The sequence below is a fragment of the Pavona decussata genome, unplaced genomic scaffold (assembly GCF_977016875.1).
Source record: "Pavona decussata unplaced genomic scaffold, jaPavDecu1.1 SCAFFOLD_140, whole genome shotgun sequence".
Classification (NCBI taxonomy): Eukaryota; Metazoa; Cnidaria; class Anthozoa; order Scleractinia; family Agariciidae; genus Pavona; species Pavona decussata.
In genome coordinates this window covers 1,697,418-1,720,622 of record NW_028145553.1, presented here as the reverse complement: position 1 = coordinate 1,720,622, position 23,205 = coordinate 1,697,418, and the positions used below count along the sequence as shown (strand labels likewise).

The window sequence follows — 23,205 nt, the reverse complement described above, 5'->3', positions numbered from 1 at the left end:
TTCCTCAATCCTGACCAGTTGCGTATATGGAATGGCCCACAGCACGTTTTTCAATGGCTCCTCTGGAAGTGGTAAAACAATTTTGCTCCAGTTCAAAGCTCTGGATTGTGCTAGAAAGGGAGGAAAGGTGGTTATTGTGGTTCCATTATCGTCAACTGCACGGAATAGTTTCTCCAGTGAGCTAGTCGATGTTCTCGCACCTACAGAGTTTTTTCACGGAAACCATCCGGAAGCGATGTCACGGCAAAGTTTCACTTCTTCGCCGATGAGCTACAAACATATCAATACGAAATTCCAGATAACTTAACGCTATTAGAGAGACTAATGACCAGGCTAACAGAGTTTAATTGTTCTTGCTGGATTGCATACGATTACATGCAAAGGAATGAAGACGAGATATCTTAGGATGAAACTGGAGGATTATCTAGTGGTGCCAAACTTCAAGCGCAAGCACGAAGACTTTGCAAATCGTACAACGTGTTTCATGCTCCTTGCCTAACAACAGTTGTACCATCGACGTTTGAAATTTACAGCTACTTTCAAGCCTTTGTCAAGAAGTCTCTTCAAGATTTGCTGCAGAGATTAATGCTGTTGGAGCACATACTCCTCGTGTACGTGTAGTTAATGAGTCACCCGGAATCAATTCTAACGTGTATTCTAATGAAATATTTCAGTGTTTCAACTAAAAATGACCACTTTTGAGTCTCTCAGGTGAGATTAAAGTACGAGCTTTGAAGCTTATAAATAGTAGTGACGTATTAGTGCCATGCCCTTGTCTTGTAAACCACACGACAATAATACTATAGATTGCGTCCAGAGTTTGACTAGCTAAATCGCTGCTTGTGGGTTTGCAATTGTTGTCTGTTTATCGTTTTGTTTTGAATAGAGACGTTGTTGCTCTTGTTGTTACTTCAGTTTTCGTTTTTTCGTAAGTGTCCGAGGCGGTGATGATTGCTCAAAGTGACAGAGAGCAATCATACAACCTTCGTGCGTACAAGTTCCCAATTTACACACGATTACGATTGTCCGGGACTCCATTGTCCTTGAGAAAGTTTGAAAGTGCCGGCAAAAGTACTGACACTTCCTTTTACACCGAATGTACCAGCCATCTAAAGTCTGTAAAGTCGCTCTGACTATTTAAGGCTAAAGGTCGAAACGTAAGGCACTCGAAACTCTTTCCGGTAGCCAAATTACCTTATCAAGTCTGTTGATAAAACTAAACTTAAGTCTGTAAAGGTTGGTTTAGGAATTTTTTTCTTTTTTAAAAAGAAAAAAATCAGGATCACGCGCATGGGTGTATAGAAATGCTCAACGATGCAAGGTTAAGACCGGATGTGCGATAGTCGATTCGGACTATGTCTTCATCAACCATCACTTATCTAATTGTTATAATACATGTACAATTGAACGTGTAGGTACTTACACTGCATTTATTTTATTTTATTTTAATTATCACAACTTAGTCGTAAACACATGAAACAACTCGTAAGAATGGGCTGAAAACGGAAAGCCTAATGATGGATTCGTTTAAAGGCCAACTTAAACGGTTTAGCGATCATTTGTATCAACATGCGTTCAACACTTTGTTGAAGCAAATGTTGAGGGATGTTTGAACAGGTCATTCAACATAGTTGACAGTGTAAAAAATGTTGAAAGCTTGTTAAAAGCGAATCGAATCAAATTTAAATTGGTTTAAACTTTCATTCAACATTTCCTTTGCTCTCCAAAATGGTGAATGGCATTGAAGCCGGTCAGGAAAACTCCGTTCGACATTTGCCCAACATCCATTCAACAAATTGGTCCAAGGTTGAAATCGTTAAAACGGGCCTTACGAAGCACGTGATTACACGAACTTTGCAAGTCCAGCTGAACCTCGCGCTTACATACCAATTATCTTACAAAAAATTGTAGGCTAATTATAATGATGTGTTAAAACCAAAAGTTACAAAAGGCGGTTAAACTTACAACTTGTCGTGTGCGACACGAGAACCTTGAAATGACGAGAGCTGCCTGCGAGGTTTTGCTTGGCACCAGAGATAGACAGATAGTTTATTAATCAAAAACCTTGCAGCCACAGGCTGAATTACCTCTGATTTGCAATAAAAGATATAAGAATAAATCAGAATACAAAGCTAAAAAAACTATAAATCAAGAATTTAAAATATAAAAGGACAAAATATATAATTACAAGAACAATATTACATCGTTGCTTTATGGACATAGTGATAGATAAAAATGAAGTCAAAACGCTTAGCATTCTCAAAATGTTTGTACCTTCGGACTGATGTAACAAAAACATACCTAAATATCCGGACAGTTGACAAATCTGTCTCCCGTGGTTCTTACTTTTTCATAAGCCAGTTGATGCGGAGTTAACCCCAGTATTCAGTTCACTGTTCTCCACATTTTTAATAATAATAATAATAATAATAATAATAATGATAATGATAATGATAATGATAATGATAATGATAATGATAATGATAATGATAATGATAATGATAATGATAATGATAATGATAATGATAATGATAATGATAATGATAATAATAATAATAATAATACTATTAACCTTTAGTTTATAGCACAAATTCTAGTTAGGACGAGCATTAAATTTCACAAAGAAATAATTTTACATTGAACATAAAATGGTGGAAAGGCCAATGGTACCGGAGGGCCTGTTAGCGAGCTAAAGTTTCACTATTCAAGGTGGATTGTATTGTAAAATAGACAGATGTCATAGCGATTGATCTGCGAGCTCTCTGTACACGTTCTGCTTTTTATTCTTCTTCAGTTTGAACGCATTAAGAAAGAATGCAATCTTTTCAGTAGCACGAGTGTTGTCCGCACTTTCATCCGACGTCACACTTAATAATCTATTCTCGGACCGCACATATTCCAGAATTCTGTTCTGCCACGTTGTCGCTTCCTCTCTGCTGGCGTAGTCGATGAACGTTTTGTGCCGAATACTTTTTGGTATGTCGTTGGGTTTCAAGTCATCAATCTTCACCACAATCAGCGACCCGTCGTCGCGTTGCGCAGATCTGCAAAGCGCCATGTGCATCTCGTCCTTGCAGAAGCCGCTGGATAGGTAATTCTGAGACATTACCAGAATCACTTTGCGGCTGTTGTACACACTATCCGCCATGTTCTCGAAAAACGCTTTGCCGGGTTTGAAGTCCCGGGAGTGGATGATGTACTTGATGTTGTTCTGATCAAAAACTGGCTGCAGAGATTCCTTGATCCAGTCGTAGTCTTTGGAGCTGTACGAGACGATGACATCATTTTCGAAATTGTTGTCATGATCTTCTCGGCCATCTGTCGAAGAAAAAGAATGCTGTGTTTTATTTGTTTGTTTTAACAGCTTTAAGGGACCGATCGTTTATTACGTCCTAGGAGAGGGGGGGGGGGGGGGTGCGGTGGTTTTTGAGGGGGGTAAGTTTCTTAATGAGCTCTTTTTGGGGGGGTAATTTTTTACCTTGTACGATAAGTAAGGGGGGTAAAATTTTAAGACATACAAAAGGTACCAACTAAATGTATTTAGCAATCATTCTTCTCATTAATCATGGAGTTGATAAAATCGACTAGATACTTCTCCATATCACTACTATTCTTCAGAGCGACAAAGATCTTGCACGTAATAGGTTGAGTAATGACATAGACTGGCAAACCGTGTATTTCATCAAGCAGTTCATCTCTGAAGGCTTGTTTATCTGGGCAAAATAAAATGGCTAAAAGACGAATAGAGATAGTGGCCTTCTTCAAAATCTATATATCCACATCCATACATCAAATACTCCTGTACTCCTCTGAAACCCCGAGCTGCTTTGACCTTCTGTATACCTTCTTTTGACGACTGAAGAATAGACTCCAGCAGTAACACAACATCGTTATTATCAAGACATTGAAGAGCTATTCTAAGGTACGTTCCCTTACTTGAATTTCGCCTAACTTCTGATTGTTTCTCTTGCCAGTTCAGATTCAGAGAGCTAGCGATTTCCGCATGTAACCAAGCGTTGTGCCCAGGAACTTCTAAACAATTCAACCACCAGGCCACACCTTGGGGGGGGGGGGGGGGTGGGTAAAAATTTCAAACTGTCATTGTAAACGGGGGGTAAAACTTTTGTTTGAAAGATTTTTTGGGGGGAGGGGTAAAATTTTCATACACTCGATTTTTTAGAAAGCCACCGCCCTACAACGGCCACCTCTCTACAACGGCAACGGCCACTAAAGTGTGTCCCCATCTGCCAAAATAACCTCTCGACAACGGCCAGTACAGTTCTTTTTTGAAAAACCTTTTTTATAAACTGATGCAGTCATCGACATTTGTCTTCGGAACATTACGTTTCTGTATCCATTTAAATGATATACGTATTTTGATTGTGTTCCATTTATATGCTGCAGTAAGCATAAATTGTCTACAATAACATAGCGAATGTTGCGAACCTTACTCGTTTCATCTTGTTAACATTTTGATTCAAAACATTATTTACGTTTTATTGTGTATTTTATCTTTATATATTAATTAAGATTGGATTGCCATTATAGGCTACAGTAAGCATGAACTTGGCACAATAAACATGTTGTACTTCCCGAAAAAAAGGTGTCATATAACACCCCTACCTCCCCATAACGGCCACCTCTCCACAACGGCCACTTTCTTCTGTCCCTAAGGTGGCCGTTGTGGAGAGGTTCAACTGTAAATCATGCCCACGAGGAACACGAAGCGAAGATGAAAAAGAATAGCGAATAAACCCCTTAAGGGTACATAAGAGCAATTGTTACCAACCCCGCTTATAAGTTTCTGCAACTTGAGCCTATTCGCTCGGGGGACTGGTTAGATCGGAAGCGTTCCAGACACCCATGTGCTCTTTGCATGAGGGGTTGGAGGGGTTCCGTGGGGGAAATTTCCATAAAGTCACGTACATTTCTGAGCTAGTTTGGCCATTCTCTTCTTCCGCTTTTTCCGCCGACATATAAGGAAGATCAGCCCTACCAGCGTCAAGACCAGCGCCAATGTCACAAAACTAAGGACCACTATCATCCACACTTCCATTCCGTTGCCACCTTTGTCTGTGGAATCAAACGCAAGACCATTTATTTCTGGATATTGCCCATTTTCGTGCGGCGTTTAGATTTTAAACATTTTGGGTCAGTTAGACGGTGTTTAACAAAACCACGTTCTAAGCCATTTTCAATTTTGCCAACAGTCAAATCTAAACATCGTCTGCTGCTGACGGTAACAAGAAGGCTTACATCCCAGACTGCAAAAACTAGTTATCTTCGTAAAATAAATCACTTATAAACAGATTTGGAGGCCCACTGATTGTCTTAAGCCGCGGCCTAAGTTAGACTCTGTTTAAATAACTGGGCCCAGTTGTTCGAAGCCCGATTAAGCCAATCCTGGATTAACGTGAACTTTGACTCGAGTTTAATAACTGATCAATAAAGATTCTTCCAAAAGAGTTCGGCCCTCAGTTTTGACATAGACTTTCCTTTACCTTTAGCTTGAAATTAGGCTTCGAAATCACTTTTAAAGAGCGGGATGAAAACCTAGATTAACTTTTAATCGTAGATTAGCGTTAATCGGCTTTCGAACAACCTGGCCCTAGCCCTTTGTGTCGACTTTTTAAACAACGTCTTAAAATGCCCCTGGGACGAAAATTTCATTTTCCATCGTTTTGCATTTTCGTGTAGAATATGACCTTCTTACCCATGTTACCAAATTTCAATCCTTTACGGCGATTGGAAGTAATTTTCTTTTTAGCTTTTTATTCGAGATTTCACGGCCGCCATTACTTGGCCTTGTTCCGGAAGTTAAGGCTCAAATTACAGGAAGTGACGTCATTGGCTCGACATGAAAAATTCCACATGGCTAATTTTCACATGAATTTTACTTCATAAACTGTATTCTGCTGTTATTTAGTTCGCAACAGCCTACGCGCGTACACAATTCTAAATCACAGGCAGCCCAAATTACAAAATCATTATTTTCACAAGAAAACTTGTACTGGTCTTTGCTTCGAAAGATTTTTCAAAATAATTATTTGGAATTCTCATTGAAGAGAGATTTTTTCAGTCAATTAGTCGATTTTCTTGTGATTTTGGACCAATATAGCTACAAGAAATAGCTCAGCAAACTCTAACACTATGTTAGAAAACAAATTAGTTTTCCTGGCAGGGGCAGCTGCCCCCTCTGCCCCCTGCTATGTACGGCCCTGATTACCCATGACTCAGTTGACTGGTATTATTTCGTCCCGTATTTTTCGGCTCAATACTTTAATTCCAGCACATTTTGGACTCTAAACAACTAAAATCCCATGATGTACATGTTAGGTCTCATAAAATAGCCTTTTTTATTAATTAGCCCTAATAAACCCATTTAAGAATAAAGATTCTATAATTAAATTTACACATGCTAATGAGGCTATAGTAGGGCTTAATAATCATGAAACTAAAATGATGATTTATCAGCTGCCATTTATGACAAAGGTCTACAGTATAATATATTTCTACATACCCTTTACTTCAAGTGTTATGTCATCACGTGCACGCTCCTTAGCAGCTATTACAACACAGCTGTAGTTCCCTTCGTCACCATAACCAACATCAAAGATGGTAAGCCGCATGTGCACTTTGGGTGTTAACCCATCGTTTTGGTGGGTGAACCTCTTGCTAACGTTGTAGCGGCGACTTGAGATATTAAGATTATTTCCATTCAATTTCCAAAACAGGCGAGTATCGAACTTGTTCACCAAGACAGACTAGTGATACATCTTTGCCGGGTTCAACAGTGTATTTTGTTTTCTCTGCCGTCACTGTGGGTTTATAATCTTTTGGGCCAGCTAAAAGTTAAACACAGTTATGTGATGAACATTAACATGATTTAAGGAATCTTTGGATTCATAAATGTGCCCACAACGTGTGCAGTGGGCCTTTAATTGACATTGTCTATTAAAGGCCCACTGCTCATGTTGTGAAAACATCTATGAATCCACAGTTTCCTTAAATCATGTTAAATGTTTCCTCTTATAGAGACCAGAGTTCAATCTTTCATCTTTCATGGGAAATAGTAATCTAAAATCTATTTTAAAACAGACGCCATGACATAGGCTCAATGTGCGAGTTGCACACCCCCAGTAATGGGCTCTTGCCCACCATAGAGGAACAGCGACTTACCCCACCCCCAGAGAGAAAAGGTGCAACTCTACTCCTACAGTACTGAGGCAATTACCTCCACCCTAAAGGATTATAACTTTATCTCATTCCCTGGAAGTAGCGGTTCAACCCTATTTCTAAAGATTAGAGGAAGAGCCACACATCCAGAACGTAGAGCTATAACCTCACCCTCAGGGGGAATAGGCACATCCCCAACTTTAGAGGGAATAAGTTCACCTGATCCTCAGGGACAGAGGCTAAACCCTACCCCTAGGTAGCAGGGGCATAGCCCAGCCCTTAGGAAACGGAAGCCGACCTCATCCCACGGAATAAAGTATCCCTATTCCAGCAACCTTGTTCCAAAGGGCTTTTTTTCCCTTGAAAATTGGGAGGGGCGGAAAAAAGACCCTGGCATTGGCTGGTCACGTGACCACCAAACACCCGAAAATCTTGTGTGTAATAAATTAGCAATTACTAGATTATGCCTAATGCTGATATCGACTGGCACTTTACTCTTGGCTAAATAAACGCCCGTAATGCAGGCTACATTGAGGCTAAAATTCAGGGGCACCCAACGACAGTTTTCTCTCAGATCCTTTGAAACACTATTTTAGACTCTTTGGAGTGCCTTTAAAGCTCTGTAGGTTCATTTTAGGCTGCGCTATAATATTTTTATTCGTTCGGTCAGTCTAGGGGAACTTGAGTCGTTTCGAAATTACTAGGTCATCGTTTGTCCATTTCCCGAAAATCTTTAATAGGTGTTATTTCCTTTCCGAAAATCTTAGCTGACCTTTTTTCGGTACCCGAAACGACATTTTAAACTTCCCATATCCAAAAAGTTCGAGGTGAAAGTTCCCTTTAGAAAATTGTAGGGGATTAAGAGCCTTCCGAACAGATACTTTACCGAAACGATCCGTTGGGTGCCCCTGAAAATTTTGCACAATATTATCGTAGTCATTGGGCTAAGGTTGGCTTTTAAACCACCGTACGTTTTCTTCTTTCAGTTTCTTCCAGTCCTGAAGTGAGGAGTTTCAAAAAGGCCTAGACGTTTGATTGCCTTTCTCCCATATGGTCCTGGAAAATCGCTACTATTCCAGTTCCTTATACCTAACTTCTTGCCGTTCAAGGGAGACAAAAGCATCGCTCTTTGCCTGAGCTTTGAATTCAATCACAAAAGACCAATAGTTTGATACTGTTTAAGTGTGAGGTCAAGGTCATTTTTTATTCTGAATCCTCTGGCTTTCGCCTAATCTCTTTATAATTTGATCTCTTGTTCTGCCCGTTCACAGTTTGCGACATGCTTCTTACATCGTTTGGAGCATTTAAGCAAGGTTTGGTTTCGCTTATTTAAATAGTCTATTTCGCAGCCTTTCTTGTTAAGATCTTAATGCCTTCCGAAAAGGTCACCCCTTCGCCTTATGCTGGCCAGGCAGACATTGTGGCTTCTGTCTTTCTAGATAATATTTCAACAGACACGTAGCAAGATCTCATGATGCCTTGCTTTGTCACGTTCACATATTTAAATCAACAAATTTGATTGGCATACGCCACAACTGCTCTGAATGACTCCTCTGCGCCCTGTTGTTTATCACAATGTCTCCCTGGCCTTATGGTGGTTTAGAGCAAACTAAAGCCGAATAACTAAGGATACTTTTTGCCTAATGCAAAATTCGAACCTTAATATAGACTGCGTAACTGGCGCATTATATTTAGCCGATGATGAGTGCAAACTGCCAGTCGATATCAACATTATTCATAATCTAGTCACCACTAATTTATTACACCCAAGATTTTTGGGTGATTGGTGGTCACGTGACCAGCCGATGCCAGGGTCTTTTTTCCGCCCCTCCCAATTTTCAAGGGAAAAGCCCTCCCTGGTGAAAATCTTTGGAGGATCTTCAAAAATCAAAGATCTGCAAAGATCTGCAAAGGTCTTGTAAAGATCCTTGAAGACAAGGATCTTTAAAAGATACTTACAGATCCTAGAGGATTTCTTGAGGATCCTATAAAGATCTATTGAATATTCTGATGAGGATCTTTAAGAAGATCTTTGAAAGTTGCAGGACCCTCAGATATTTCATTAGGATTATTATCCTACAGGATCTTAAAAAAGATCCTTTAAAGGATCCTTTCAAAGATCAAGGATATGATGAAGATCTTACAAGGTTGTTGTAAAGAACTGTTCAAGGACCTTCCAAAGATCTTTATCACGGGATCCTTGAGGATCCTCATGGGTCTTGCAAGGGTCTTAAAAAGATCTTTAAAGGATCCTATAAAAGATCTTTGTCAGGATCCTTAATTATAAGGATCCTCAAGGATATGATGAGGATCTTACAAGGTTCTTAGTAACAGCTGTTCAAGGATCATCCAAAGATCTTAATGTCAGGATCCTTAAGGATCCTCAAGGGTCTTACGAGGTTCTTAAAAAGATCTTAAGAGGATCCTATAAGAGATCTTTGTCAGGATCCTAAAGGCTCCTCAAGGATCTGATGAGGATCTTACAAGGTTCTTGTTAAGATCTTTTCAAGGATCCTCCAGAGATCTTCGTCAGGATCCTTATAAGATCCTCAAGGATCTAATAAGGATCTTACAATAATCTTCAAAAGAATAATCCTATCAGGGATCCTTGAAAGAATGGGCTGAGGAGGTTAACCCTTTCCCGTCCGAGGGAAATGGGGAATTTTTCTAAATTGCTAACTATGAACTGGGAGACTACATGTGATATACCATTTAAAAGGTATTTTCTGGAGTGTGTTATAAATCACACCAACAGAGATGGAGGAGGTCACATATTAGAGTGAAAAAAGTCCAAAACGAAAGAAGAAAAACTTTGAAAATTTTCTTATTCGTTGTACATACTGGGTATCTCCCTAAACTATAGTTTAATGTACAGCTCTCAGTGCATTGCTCGTTGTAAGATATCAACTGGAAATTAACATACAAAGGAAAAAAAATCCAAAAGTTTGAGGGGTGGTAAATCAAGTCTCATGTAGGAGGGGGGCATGATTTTATGCCTTCAATTTATAGATCTTTCAAAGATCTTTTGGTTGTGCAAATTTCACACAAATTGACCAAATACTGAGCTCATAATTGCGTCTTGTGCCATATGGCACTCTTGGTCGGGAAAGGGTTAAGTTCGGTGTCACCCCTACAAAGCAGATCATTAACCCCACTCCCCAGAAACTCAGGTTTAGTGCCACCCCCAGGGAGCAAAAATTAATATTCAACCTATCCCCAAAGAGTAGAGGTTAAGACCCACCCCTAGCTGAAAGCAGTGGTTCAGTCCAAATCCAAGAGGCTTGGAGTAGAACTTACTCTCACTCTCAGTGACCAGATGTTCAAGCAGAGGTTAAGTAACTTCAGTCCACACCCCAGCGCAGGGGAACAAAAGTTAATTATCAACTTCTAGAGTGCAGAGGTTCGCTCCCACCACAGCTGGCAGGAGTTCAGTCTCAGTGCCACTTCCAGGGAACATAGGATCAACCCAGCCCCATGTAGCCTGCATTAAAGAAGGGGAGCTTTGTTGGGCTTTGGTGCCCTGTGGCTGAGCTGCAAAAACTAACGACAAAGAAGAACCAAACGAGGAGCAGTGGTTCAACCCTGATTGGGGAGCACACTGGTTCTATCCCTCGCCACCTAGGGAGAACGGATGCATCCACATCACATACAAAAAGAGGTTTAGTGTTACCTTACAGGGAGAAAGATTTGACACGACCTCTAAGATGTATTAATAGTGATACTGGTTCAAACATATCCCTAAGAATTAAGCAGAGGCATCAGCCCACCCTTAAGGATTTAGAGGTTCAACTGTAACGATTACCTTGAACTCTGACAGATACAGAGCGTTTGTCCACTCCAAGAGCATTCATACCCACACAGGTGTACACCCCACCATCTCCCTTCTGAATTGCCTGAATCACAAACTTAGAAGCAAATTTTTTGGAGGACTTGTTGATTGACACTGGCACTTCCTCTTTATATTGATGATTTTCATTGATGTCACTGATATTCTTGTTATCCTTCATCCAAAAGATTGTCGGTCTTGGCCATCCCACTGCGTCACACCGAAGGTAAGGCGAGGTATCAATGATGATGGTACTGTTTTGATCTCCAATAATACTAAGTCTTGTCTTTGGTTTTGCTGTTAAATTTGTGAACAAAATCAGAAAATGCAAAATATAATGTGATCATACAATTTATTTCTCACCACAGGGCTGGATATAATTATTAAAAGGAGTGGAGGTACACTATTTAGTGGTTAAGCATGGTAATCTGTAGAAAAAAAAAGAATAAATTATAGTTGAACGAAAAGCATTTGATGATTCTTAATTAATGAGGATTAACCATCAATGCAGCACCTGCACAGTCAGTAATCTTTAGAAACTTAACCCCCTCAGTAGTTTCAGGGGCTTAATTTAGTAAGTGCTAACATTTTTAGAAGATCTTTTATTCAAAATTTTGCATATGGTAATCTGAGTTAATAAAAAAAATTGAAATTTTTGAGTGCAGGGCACTTTCAAAATTAATTGAACATGCAGTGCATTAAGATCGATTTGGCCGGCCCCAGCCATCAGCATGCATTATTTAGACAGCTACTTAAATGACCCATAATATATATACACCAACAATTTAAATTCTTCAACACAAAATCTGAGTCATTTTTTGTGAACAATTGCAGGCAGTAATTAGTTTTGAACAAAATAATATTAAAATTTAAGTCATTTACATTCCAAATATTTCATCATGTACACGCAGTCCATAGAATAATTTCCTGATGAAATATCCGAAATGACAATTATTATTTTAATGGCCAGGGTTTGAAGTACATAAAATTATACATGCAAGGGGACTATATAAACCATTCCAACTTTGCAACAAAACATTGCATCTGCATGACTTCATCAGAAATCTGCAAATCAGAATTTTTCAATTTAACGCATTTTGATTTTAATTGTTTTCTCCATTACCTTCCATCACCTGTCAATGCCATTTTTGTTCCTAAATTGACTGATAATCGCTTTAAAGATCAGTGCATAAAAAGTTTGTTAGAACTTTGAACCTCATGATGAACTAAAAACAACAACTACTCAGCGTCAACAGAGCAAAAACAAAAAATTGATTGACCTGAGGATTGGAAGCATTGAAACCAGTCACTTTTTTTAATGCCATAATAAAAGCGCATACAGAGTAAAAACATTTCCAGGGATTTCTGATCTGTTATTATGAGATTTTTATAGGTAGGTATATAGTAATGGCCCCACCCAAAATGTCCTTAAGTGGCCAGCCCCAGCCTTGAAGAACTACAACCGTCTTTTGTAAGCACTTTAATTCAGTTGTAGCATTATGCGCCAATCCACCACACCAACAAAGATTGTGACTGGTACCTTTACCCATAATTCTTAGCAAACCAAAACCCTAAACACGCTCATAAAAACGCACCGAAAAGTTCTAGAAACTTCAAACCTAGCATACACTATGTTGTTATAGTAATATTAGGGACAAATTTCGCAAAAAGTATAGCTGAGCGAGCAGGAACGAGAAGGATTCAAGGTTTCTCCAGGCAATTTATTAACAGATCATCGATCTGAGCAATTAATACAGCAAGAAAATAAAGTAACGTAGAATAAACGGGAATTAATGACTAACAGATTACACCAAGTGCTAGAAGCTTTCGACTTCGTTTACCGCTCTTCAATCTTTTCAGAAGTCCGCCGGGATTCCAAAAACTCAACTGAAATACAGCTAAAGCCTTAACATTTATATTTTATACAAAAGTGATTTAATTAGCAAAGAACAATAGAAATGTGTTGTTAAACCAAAAGAAACCATTTCTTCCGTAGTAAAACACGGCGGCAAGGATATCCTTTACTTAATTACGTTATCTAGGGCGATCGATAAGTTTACCGATCCTACTTACTATATAATTAAAATGATTTGCCGAAAAGTAACCACAAAAACTTAAAGTTCCTGCTAACACATTTTAGCAATAGTGTGGTTACCGTAACGTTGCATACACCCAATATTCCTAAGCGATGAATAAGCTTTACGTTTAGTGAACTTAAACCGGAAAATTCCTGAATGCGAAGATAAAACAATAGAATTTTAGGGTCTCAGAAATATTGAAAATAACAAAAATTATACGTGTCTAATTTAAGTACTGACCCTGTCACAATAAGACACAGTGATAAAGCCAGTCTTGATGTGTGGCTGCGAGACGTGAAAGATGAATAAAAGTGATGACAACAAAATCGACGTCTTCCAAAGCAGAAATATGTCTTAGCTAGATGGATATTTAAGACACGCTGGCAGGAAAGAATTACAAACAAAGAAGTCCTGATGATGCATGGCTGAGATGGAAAATCTCAGTGAGGAAGTGCGAAGGCGGATATGGAGATTCATCGGCCACATCATGAGGAAAGAACCGTGACTGCAGGACTGCATTAATCTGGACACCAGAAGGGGGATGAAAATGGGGCAGACCAAGGATGACATGGAGGAGGATGGCGGAGAGGGAAAGGGAAAAGGCTCAGGATGGAAGAATTGGAGTGAGGTACAAATCGCAGCAGCTGACAGAGCTGGTTGGCGGAGTTATATATGTTGAGGCCTTATGTGCTACCGTCATGGTACAAAGTGGATAGGTAACAGGTATAGAGAACAGCTAGCTGAATTAAGTCCTCCAAAAATTATGCTAGTTTTTTTTGCCAAGAGAGTGCATGCATGCAATCCTGAAAGCTTTTGTATCTTCCCATATGACAATTTATTGATATCAGCTGAAATTTATAAGTATTATTATTAATCAATATTATTAATTAATTACTAATTACCTCAAAACCAATACTTAAATTAACATTTTCAGATCAAAGTTATTTGCATGTACTTACAAGCAAGGTGTACCACCACAGAATCGTCATCACTACCACCATTGCAAACATACTCTCCTTCATCTTGAGAAGTAAAATTTTTCAGCTCAAAGCTTGACCAGAAAGAAGTATTACTTATATTACTGGGGTGAATTTCCGTTTTGTTTCTACGCCATTGAAACCTTGCCCCACTGGAGATTGATGAAGTCACTGTGCAGTTAAACAGGACAGACTGGTTCCTGTACTTGATGATCTGGTTTTTTGTAGGACTGATTATTTTGACATTATAAGCCTCGGCCACCATTTGTGTCAAGCCTTGAAAAGGAAAAAAAAAAGGAATTATCAAGTAAATACGAGCTATGGCACTGTCCTGTCTCAATGGTGCTTAACAATATTAACCTTGAAATTATTAGCCCTAATATATAATCTGTACAATTCCAGAAAAAATCCATACCCACCCGGCCCATGGAGGGTCATCTGAAAATTCCAATCAAGGGGGATGGGGATCTTAAAAGGCAAAATTTTAGAAGAAAAGTATAAAGTTCAACTGGAATTTTCCAGTGTTTCACTGAGGGGTGCAAAGAAACCTTGCCTGGCATGGGGGGGAGTATGGATATTTTCTGGGACCATGCATGCACATTAATTATCAGCATCAAATGTCTCTGCTCATAAATGTTTTAATAAATGCAGCATAACAATCAGAAAGCTTAACGTTATACAAGATGAAGCATAATTGGAATATATCCAGTCAGAGGGGTTAGGTGGGTGATATAGAAAATTCCCCTCCATGGAGGGGGCTATATAGTAGAAATCTGTAAGTTAGGGTGAATATGATCCCCCAACATGAAATATCTTTAATTGATTATTTATCTTGTTTTTTGAACCAAGGTTTCCCAACTGTTGCTAATAATATATGATAAATGTTTGGACATAGGAAATGAGAATTTGTATTTTGATATTGAATCAGTTGAAGGGTGCATGAAAACTGAAAAAAATTCTGTAATTCAGTTTTCAGAGGTGCAATTCCAAATATAATGTTTCTAAAACAAGATCCAGTTCGGGCCTGCGACAAAAAAGCCCCAAAATCTAATCTGCATCTAAGACAAACTGACTTTCCTCTAACAATTAAAGGCCTCTCCAAGGGCTAATAGCTGTTAATTATAATTAAGTGTTTTAACTTGTTTAAGCCTGTTTTTATTGTCATTTATAGCTCTGGGCATCTCCACCCCCTCCAAACATGTACAAGGCTTTGAATATATACATTGTAATATAATTATAAGCATGTCGGGTCACAGTAGCAGCTGGTTTATTAATGTTGGTTTCTCAGTCCGATTTGTCAGCCCGACAATATTCATCAGTGTGAATCGTTTGATTGGGGATTGTGTATTTTAATTGACATATTATTTAAGGCCAGTTCATACATTAAATGAAAGTTTATAGCCTGATTTAGATTTTTACCAAGTCAGCTGGTTGATACTAAAAAAAACCTACCACATCAGAATTCAAAAATATCGAAATCAGGTACGACTTACACTAAATTTGTCACCCAGTACTGTACGTGTTTGCTGTCATGTTTTTGAATTGGAAATATTTAGTTGACTATCAAAATATAAGCTTAAGAGTGGCCGTCTGTAATTTTCAACTAATGTGTTTTGGGTGAGAAAAAATAAAATTCCTCAAACTTTCTCAGAAGAAGGGACTAGATAAGTAATTCACATTCATGTAACTTTCAGGTCAATCAAATAAATATTTTAGCTGCAGGACAAATATTTCGGTTTTTCAGCTCTCGGAAGGCTTTCAGGGATCATTTCACTACAGATCGTAAACATCTGGGTCTGGAAATAAAACGTAGCTAAAACTAAACGCCAAGTTGGAACTCGAAATCAGAAGACATTTATGATTAATTCAGGACGGTTATTTCCAATTTTAATAAAATGCTGAATATTTTATCGATTTTTTAACTTGTCTCTTTTGTAAGCCATTTCGGCAGGTACAAAAATCGGCTAAATTCAAATCAAAATATCGCTAATGGTACATTACTAGACTTCATAAAAGTACACCCCAGTTAAAGAGCAACGTCTTCCCTTCAAATATATGCAATAAAATTTTGGGGCCAACGTACCTACGAAATTTGACAGTTGAAATTAAAAAGTGCACTTTTGTAAACAAACGCAATCTTTAATTAGCTCAACAACGACGAGTCAATGAAATACGAAGCAAAAACATTACAAAATCCACTTACGTGCTTAAGATACTCTGACTTGGAGAAAAATGAATGCTTTCAGTTACCTTCCCAGTGGGATGACGGAATGGAAACATGTTTTCGCGGAATTTGTGGTGAAGTTTATACAGTCTTCGACAAAGAAGGCAAACTTTGACTCGATTTGACCATTCTTCGACTGTAACTCCCGCTGTTCGTCACGGAAAAACTGAATGTTTTACGGTATTCGAAAGATCCAACGACTCTCGAGATCCTTACAACAACTGAGGTCGTCAAGCTAATGTTCCCTTTCCGACAATAGAAGTATCTTTTCTGTGGCGCATGATCTCCTGATCCAGCAGTTGGCAAGGCGAAAAAGATTGCGTTACATACACATTGTCGTCCCCAGATCACTCGGGTCGGGAAGACGTGAGCGCCGAGCCGCGCAAATGATTATCTGATATCAGTTTTAAAGAAAACGTTTTTTCATGTGATGCGATATCAAAAGAGAGGATATCGGATACAGACTACTTAGCTAAACAAGAAAGCAATCAAGCGCCTACTGCAGAAACTGAACATTCTATGTTTCCCCTAACCTGCGTTAATTTATCGCCGATTTTCAGTCTGGGTTCAGCTGGATTTTGCTAACTCCATTGGCAGCACCGCCTTGCTTGTTTTCTTTACAGGAGACTGGCAGCACATGTAGTAAGTTTCTTAGAAGGGGGTCTGAGTCATGACAAAAATTCTGAAACGCCTTTGTTGTCTAATGACAGCCTAGAAGAGATATTCTAGTTCCGGTTCCTACATTCCGCCAACAAGTCTACATCTCTCTACGTAATATCCACGAAAGGAAGTAAAGTACAACTCGAAGGCATGGAAGACGTGAAAATACATCAAATGCTAACTGTTATATACCGTTTTGTTACAAGACTTATGCAAAAATTTTGCAATCATTTTTGGTAAAGTGCACAGCTGCACTCATCCACAAGACACCTTTGCAATTCGATGTAAGGTGCCTTACGTGCCGTTGAGAAATGGGTGACATCTATTAAATCAAAGTCAAGATTCACACATTTTGCGGAGCATGACGATGCTAAGCTCTTTGAATCCATTCGAAGTATTTAAGTTACAGAGGTTAAATGATTCGAAAGTGACTGGATGGGATAACAGACACTAGTCAAGAATAGTTTGGCGAGTTAGTAAATAAGCAGCTTCGCCCGCCCACAGCGGCAATTATATCTTCTTCAGGGGTGTCTTCTTGGCTGTTCTTTAGCTTAGCAGCCGCTCTGCAAAAATAAGATTGGACTTGTTGAGGAGTGAGGAAATCATCTACTGTAAACCTTCTATTTCCGCCTTTGTCCTTAGCCAACCTTATGTCACATGCATGTCATTATGACCGGTTTCCTGGCCAATGGGAAACTTTTCATCAAGGTACAGGGACGTAGCCAGGGGAGGGTTCCAGGGGTTCCGAAACCCCTCCTCTCCTATTTTTAACAGTGATTTTATCCCAGCAAGAGTGTAATGGACTCTCGATTCCTGAAATTCTTCGTTTTGTTCTATGCTTACAAAGTACAGTGAACGTCATTGTGGTACCTACTTGCGTTTCATTTGCATTTTCGGAGACATGAGCAGAGCTGCGATTCCTGTGTAACAAGATGCACGTGTGTGCACAGCAGAAATTCCCGCTAAATCAGTAGACGATCCATTGGTGTTGTGCGAGCTGGTGGTTTTCGTAACAATGTCCCGATGACAAAAGATCGATGCATTCTTTTCACCAAAAAGGTAGGCACAGCGAAACATTTAGTGATAATGCGTAAGAAATTCGAATCAAGACATTTTTCCGGCCCTAACATCGATTATATTGATGAATTTCCAATCCCAGAACCGAAGAGACAGAATGACGACAAAGCACATAGAGGAAGCGTCGAACAAGCAGAGGAAACAGGCCCGCCATCCAAGAAGTCAAAGGAGCGCATTTTGTGCACGTTGCCGATAACGTCAGCTGAATGTGAGCGCTCATTCAGTACACTAAGAAGGTTAAAAGCATACCTGAGGTCGACCATGTCAAGCGAGCGAGAGTCTGGGCTGGCGTTGATGAACATCAACTACCACCGAGACATAAATATCAAGGAAGTGATAAACACGTTCGCTCAACGGCAACCAAGGCGTCTTCTGTTTGCGTAGCGTAAACGCCAAAGTCTTGTATGTACGTAATGTAAGGATTTTAGACCAACCGTTTTCGTTGGAACCAATTTGGGACCCCCCCCCCCCCCCCTAGAAATCCTGGTTACGCCCCTGAGGTAGCATTCTTACAGTTTCAGTGAAACGTTCAGCCTTCTTTATCGTGCCCAGCCTTGTGTTTGAATCTCTTCAGCAGGGCCTCGAAGAGTGGATCTTGCCACTAGCTGGTTGAATATCAGAACCACGGAGAAGTTTGTCTCTCTAGGCGATTCTGGCCTTGTCAAATAAGTTCTCCCTTTCGAGGACAATTTCACATTTACCGTACTGAACATGGTTCTCTAAAGAGCTGTAACGCTGGAAAAGTTTTACATATCCGTCAACCGGGCAAGTGAAGAGCTTTGTTGGTTGATCGTCTTCATCGTGGGAATCGTTGTTCTTCTCTAATTCTACTGAGTGGAGCTTTCCTTAACCTCGGGTATTGTACAGCTGCTAAAAGAGATATCCGTCAACGAAGTTGATGAACGAGCGGGGAAGGCTCGTGGGGGAGGGTAGCGAGTTAATGTATGGAGTGCTTAGGGGACCAAAAAGTGCCTACCTCGGTTGTTTTTCCCCTTCAGTCTCCAGAAATTTTTCGTTCATTTCTCCTACTCCCTTGGAAGGGAAACGACTTTTGCTTTTAAAACTTTCCGCGCGCCCCATCATTTTGGAATTTATTGACGTCATAGTAGTTTAAAAATCAGAAAAATGAATCTTTACGGCGTTACCCTTACAATATAAAAGTAACCATTAAACATAAATCATTTTACCCTGAAATTCGTTGCCTACGTAGCAGTCGTGTCCTCTCCGAGACCGGGGAAGGCTCGCAAGGGAATGAACGGAGAGCGCATGGGACCAAAAAGTTCCTACTTTCGTTGTTTTTTCGATTCCTCTCCAGAAGTTTGTGTTCACTTCTCCTGCTCGCCTGGTTGAACTTTTCCACACCTAAGACGATGAAATCACAGACCCTCCTCATCTCCCACCTTACCCTTTACCCCTCCCCCGGAGGGGATGGGAGTTCTACGTGAGAAGTAACATAACGCAACTTAAATAGCGGGCTAGTTTTAATCTTAATTTCTTGACCAGGTATTATGTTGGAATTGTCCTTTTTATCAAGCAGATTTGTAAACGTTTTCTTAATTAAGGATAGGAATAGTGTAACTTCAAACTATAAATTTGTTATTATTGCATTACTACTCTGGTTCAGTTGATTACCTGCTCTAGCTAGGAGCAATCCGAGTATATAACACTAACTGCGCCTCGTTTTGCAAGGAAGCATCACGGGCGTCGCATGATTTTAGACGTGCTTTTCTGTCCTTGACACAACTCTCTAGCGCTATACTCCTCACCATTGCAGGATTTGCTGCACTAAAACTACATGTTCCACCGACGATGGTTGAGTAACCGCATGTCGTCATGACCTGTATTAAGTAGCAATTGCTTTATGTAGGGGCCAATGATTGTCACGAGAGAATAAACAAAAGCTCACTTTCGACTAACTTTAACGCCTCTCAACCCCTTCAGTAAACGTCGCCAAACTGAACGCGAAATTACTTGATCATCGATGGACGGACAGGTGGGCGGACAAGTTTCTGTGCTCATGTCACGCAATCCAACTTGTTGAAAGTTCGTAAATTTTTGCGAGACTCAGTTACGTGCGTTTCACAGATCCTCACCATCTGGCCGCAAAAGTACACTCCACTGTAAAGGTACGTTTCTTGTAGATAGCCTTTGGCCCACGTATGGAATAGAAGTCAAATAATTTATCGATTTAGATTGTTTTTGAAGCTCGGAATTTGCTTATCTTTTGAACAGGTGGTGTGACAATTAAACAATACTTTTTGAAAACTTGTCTTGTTTCTTTCAAAATTCGCGAATGATTCATCGAAAATATATTTTTAATCCACAAAAAATATAACAGGAAGCAAAATATTTTATTCACTCCGGGTATTTCATGACACGAGGGGATTTTAGATTGTTTTCCTCCGCATGTCATTGACTCGTCGTCGTTGAGCTATTTGAAAATTTAGTGTTTGTTTACGAAAGTGCACTTTGTAATTTCAACTGTCAAATTTCGTAGGTACGTTGGCCCCAAAATTTTATTGCATATATTTGAAGGGAAGACGTTGCTCTTTAACTGGGGTGTACTTTTATGAAGTCTAGTAATGTACCATTGGCGATATTTTCATTTGAATTTAGCCGATTTTTGTACCTGCCGAAATGGCTTACAAAAGAGACAAGTTAAAAAATCGATAAAATATTCAGCTTTTTATTAAAATTGGAAATAACCGTCCTGAATTAATCATAAATGTCTTCTGATTTCGAGTTCCAACTTGGCGTTTAGTTTTAGTCACGCTTTATTTCCAGACCCAGATGTTTACGATCTGTAGTAAAATGATCCCTGAGTGCCTTCAGAGAGCTGAAAAACCAAATTATTCGTCCTGCAGCTAAAATATTTATTTGATTCACCCAAGAGTTATATCAATGTAAATCAGTTACCTAGTCCTTTGTTTTGAGAAAGTTTGAGGAATTTTATATTTTCTTACCCAAAACACATTAGTCGAAAATTACAGACGGCCACTCTTAAAAATGTTGTGTTTTGTTGTTGACACAGCATCTACATTATGTAAACATTTACTTATTTCTTAATTGCGATAAGCAGGTGTTTCGGGGTGATCAACATTTGATGTGAGAACCTGTTGTGAGAGTGAATTAAAACGTGATGTGATTGTGAACTTAATGATAAAAATATGGCTGCATATAATAAATATATTGACCATATGCATGCATGCATGCATGCATAATTTTAAATAATTATGCGTTTTGTAACTCAAGTTTTAAATGCAGTTGTTAAGTTGAGCATAGTTCTGAGAAAAGAACAATAATACGAATTTTACGATTATTTGCTTACTTCTTCAAACAACCATATCATTTCGTAGTGAAGTTAAAGCTTAGAATTCCTTTGACGATTTCTCATAGTTTACGATCCGTTCCCAAATTGCAAATCTTATAAAATTTGGAGATAAGGTTTGAACTTATAAGCAAACAATTAACCCTCGGAGACAACTCTTATTTTTTACTTTTTTTAAAAAATAGAAATGCTCACCTGCACAAAAGATCATCATTACTAGAGTTATCCTAAAAACGCGCCGATCAGAAAGCGCTTCCATCGCCAAAACACTAACGAAATTACAAAGCAGTTGTTTCGTCGAGGCTAAGGTCTCAAAAGTGAAGTGTTTATCACACCACGAATCTCATGAGTCGAGCCATGTGGATTTAAGGAATTTTCCTTCTATTTGCGATGGAAGTTGCGTGTTGAAAAACCTTCTGCCAGACTTGACAATGAGTTGATCGAACTTCGGCCAGACGGCCACAACTTGAAAACAGGAACTTGTTCCTGAACAAAACAACCGGAAATGCGAGACAAAGGGATTGGGACGAAAAAGAAAGAACGCGGAACGACGAATGACGAAGGATGAGACGCGAACGGAAAAATTTGTAAATGATAGATTCTCTGTAGCCTTCGCCAATAGACGACTTTTTAATCGCGTCACGCAATCCAGGGAGCTCGAGGAGTGTAACTGTTGAGTGCAAAGAATACCTGGGTCTGCGCTGACAGAGTAGGGGTGGACCGGAGCTATAAAATTGTTTTACCGGTTTGAAAAGTCCGCCCACGATCATGCCGTGTTCTTATTTCCTCTTATGTGGGTATCGCGATATAACGGAAGTGGCAGTCAAGGGACTCCTCTAGGAAAATGTCTTCGTCCTTTAAAAACGGAACCACCAAAATCTTCCTTAAAATATCGGGTTCGCGTTTTGGCTAACAAAGTCTGTGAAAGAACCGAGTCTCGGATAAGCACTGTGGTAATAATAATAATAATAATAATAATAATAATAATAATAATAATAATAATAATAATAATAATAATAATAATAATAATAATAATAATAATGATAATAATAATATTTATTTATTTATTTATTTATTTATTTATTTATTTATTTATTTATATGGCGCAAATTCAACTATACAGTTTTCAAATTCGCCTCACATATATGAGCTGTATATAATACTAATGAATAATGACAATAGGAAAATCAAATCCAAATTTACTTGGGTTTTTTTTTTCTTTTTTGTTTTTTCGTTTTTTTTCCAAATTTACTTGGTAGTGACCGTTCGTTCTGTGGATCCGACTACAGTCAAACCTGTATTAAGCGGACACCCTCTATTAAGCGGGCATCAGCACAAGTCCCATCTTATTTTCCACGTTATTCAATCAGAAAAGCCAGAGAGTCTTTTCTTATAGATTTAGCGGGGACCTTGGAACCCCACGGTTTGAATAGACGTGATGAATTGTATTTTTTTCATTTCTTTATTTTTATTTTATTTTACGTAATTTCTTATCTTTTGGTACCACCTTGTAATTGTCGTTTCCGCCGCTTTTATGTATTGCAACATCCTGTATTATATATAATATTGTAATTTCATTTCTATACTAGTAACATCTAAACCTGAAGAAGGCTGGTTTGGCCAGCCAAAATATTGTTTTAAAATATATTACGTTGTGTCAGCCTTGTGGTACTCTTTCAATGGACTTCTCATCGTCCATTTAACTTTGTCGGCAAAAAATCTTTCTATAGACTTACCAAACAGGAAATGCTATCTCTGTTGTCGGCCTGATTAACAAAAAGTGATCAAATTTAGTAATATGTGACCTCATCGACAAAACATCTGTGTGGCAAACAGGAAATTCGAAATTCAGGTACAGT

General features: G+C 39.0%; 1 pseudogene across 1 annotated transcript; it reads right to left on the bottom strand.

The window, feature by feature from the left end:
* Positions 1-1,410: 1,410 nt before the first annotated feature.
* On the bottom strand, positions 1,411-22,096 carry LOC146466918 (uncharacterized; annotated as a pseudogene). The gene is made up of 6 exons (XR_014867908.1): positions 21,542-22,096; positions 14,040-14,333; positions 10,979-11,299; positions 6,521-6,845; positions 4,927-5,073; positions 1,411-3,318 (listed from the first exon to the last, which is right to left on the bottom strand). The product of XR_014867908.1 is annotated as an uncharacterized LOC146466918 (transcript).
* Positions 22,097-23,205: the final 1,109 nt, after the last annotated feature.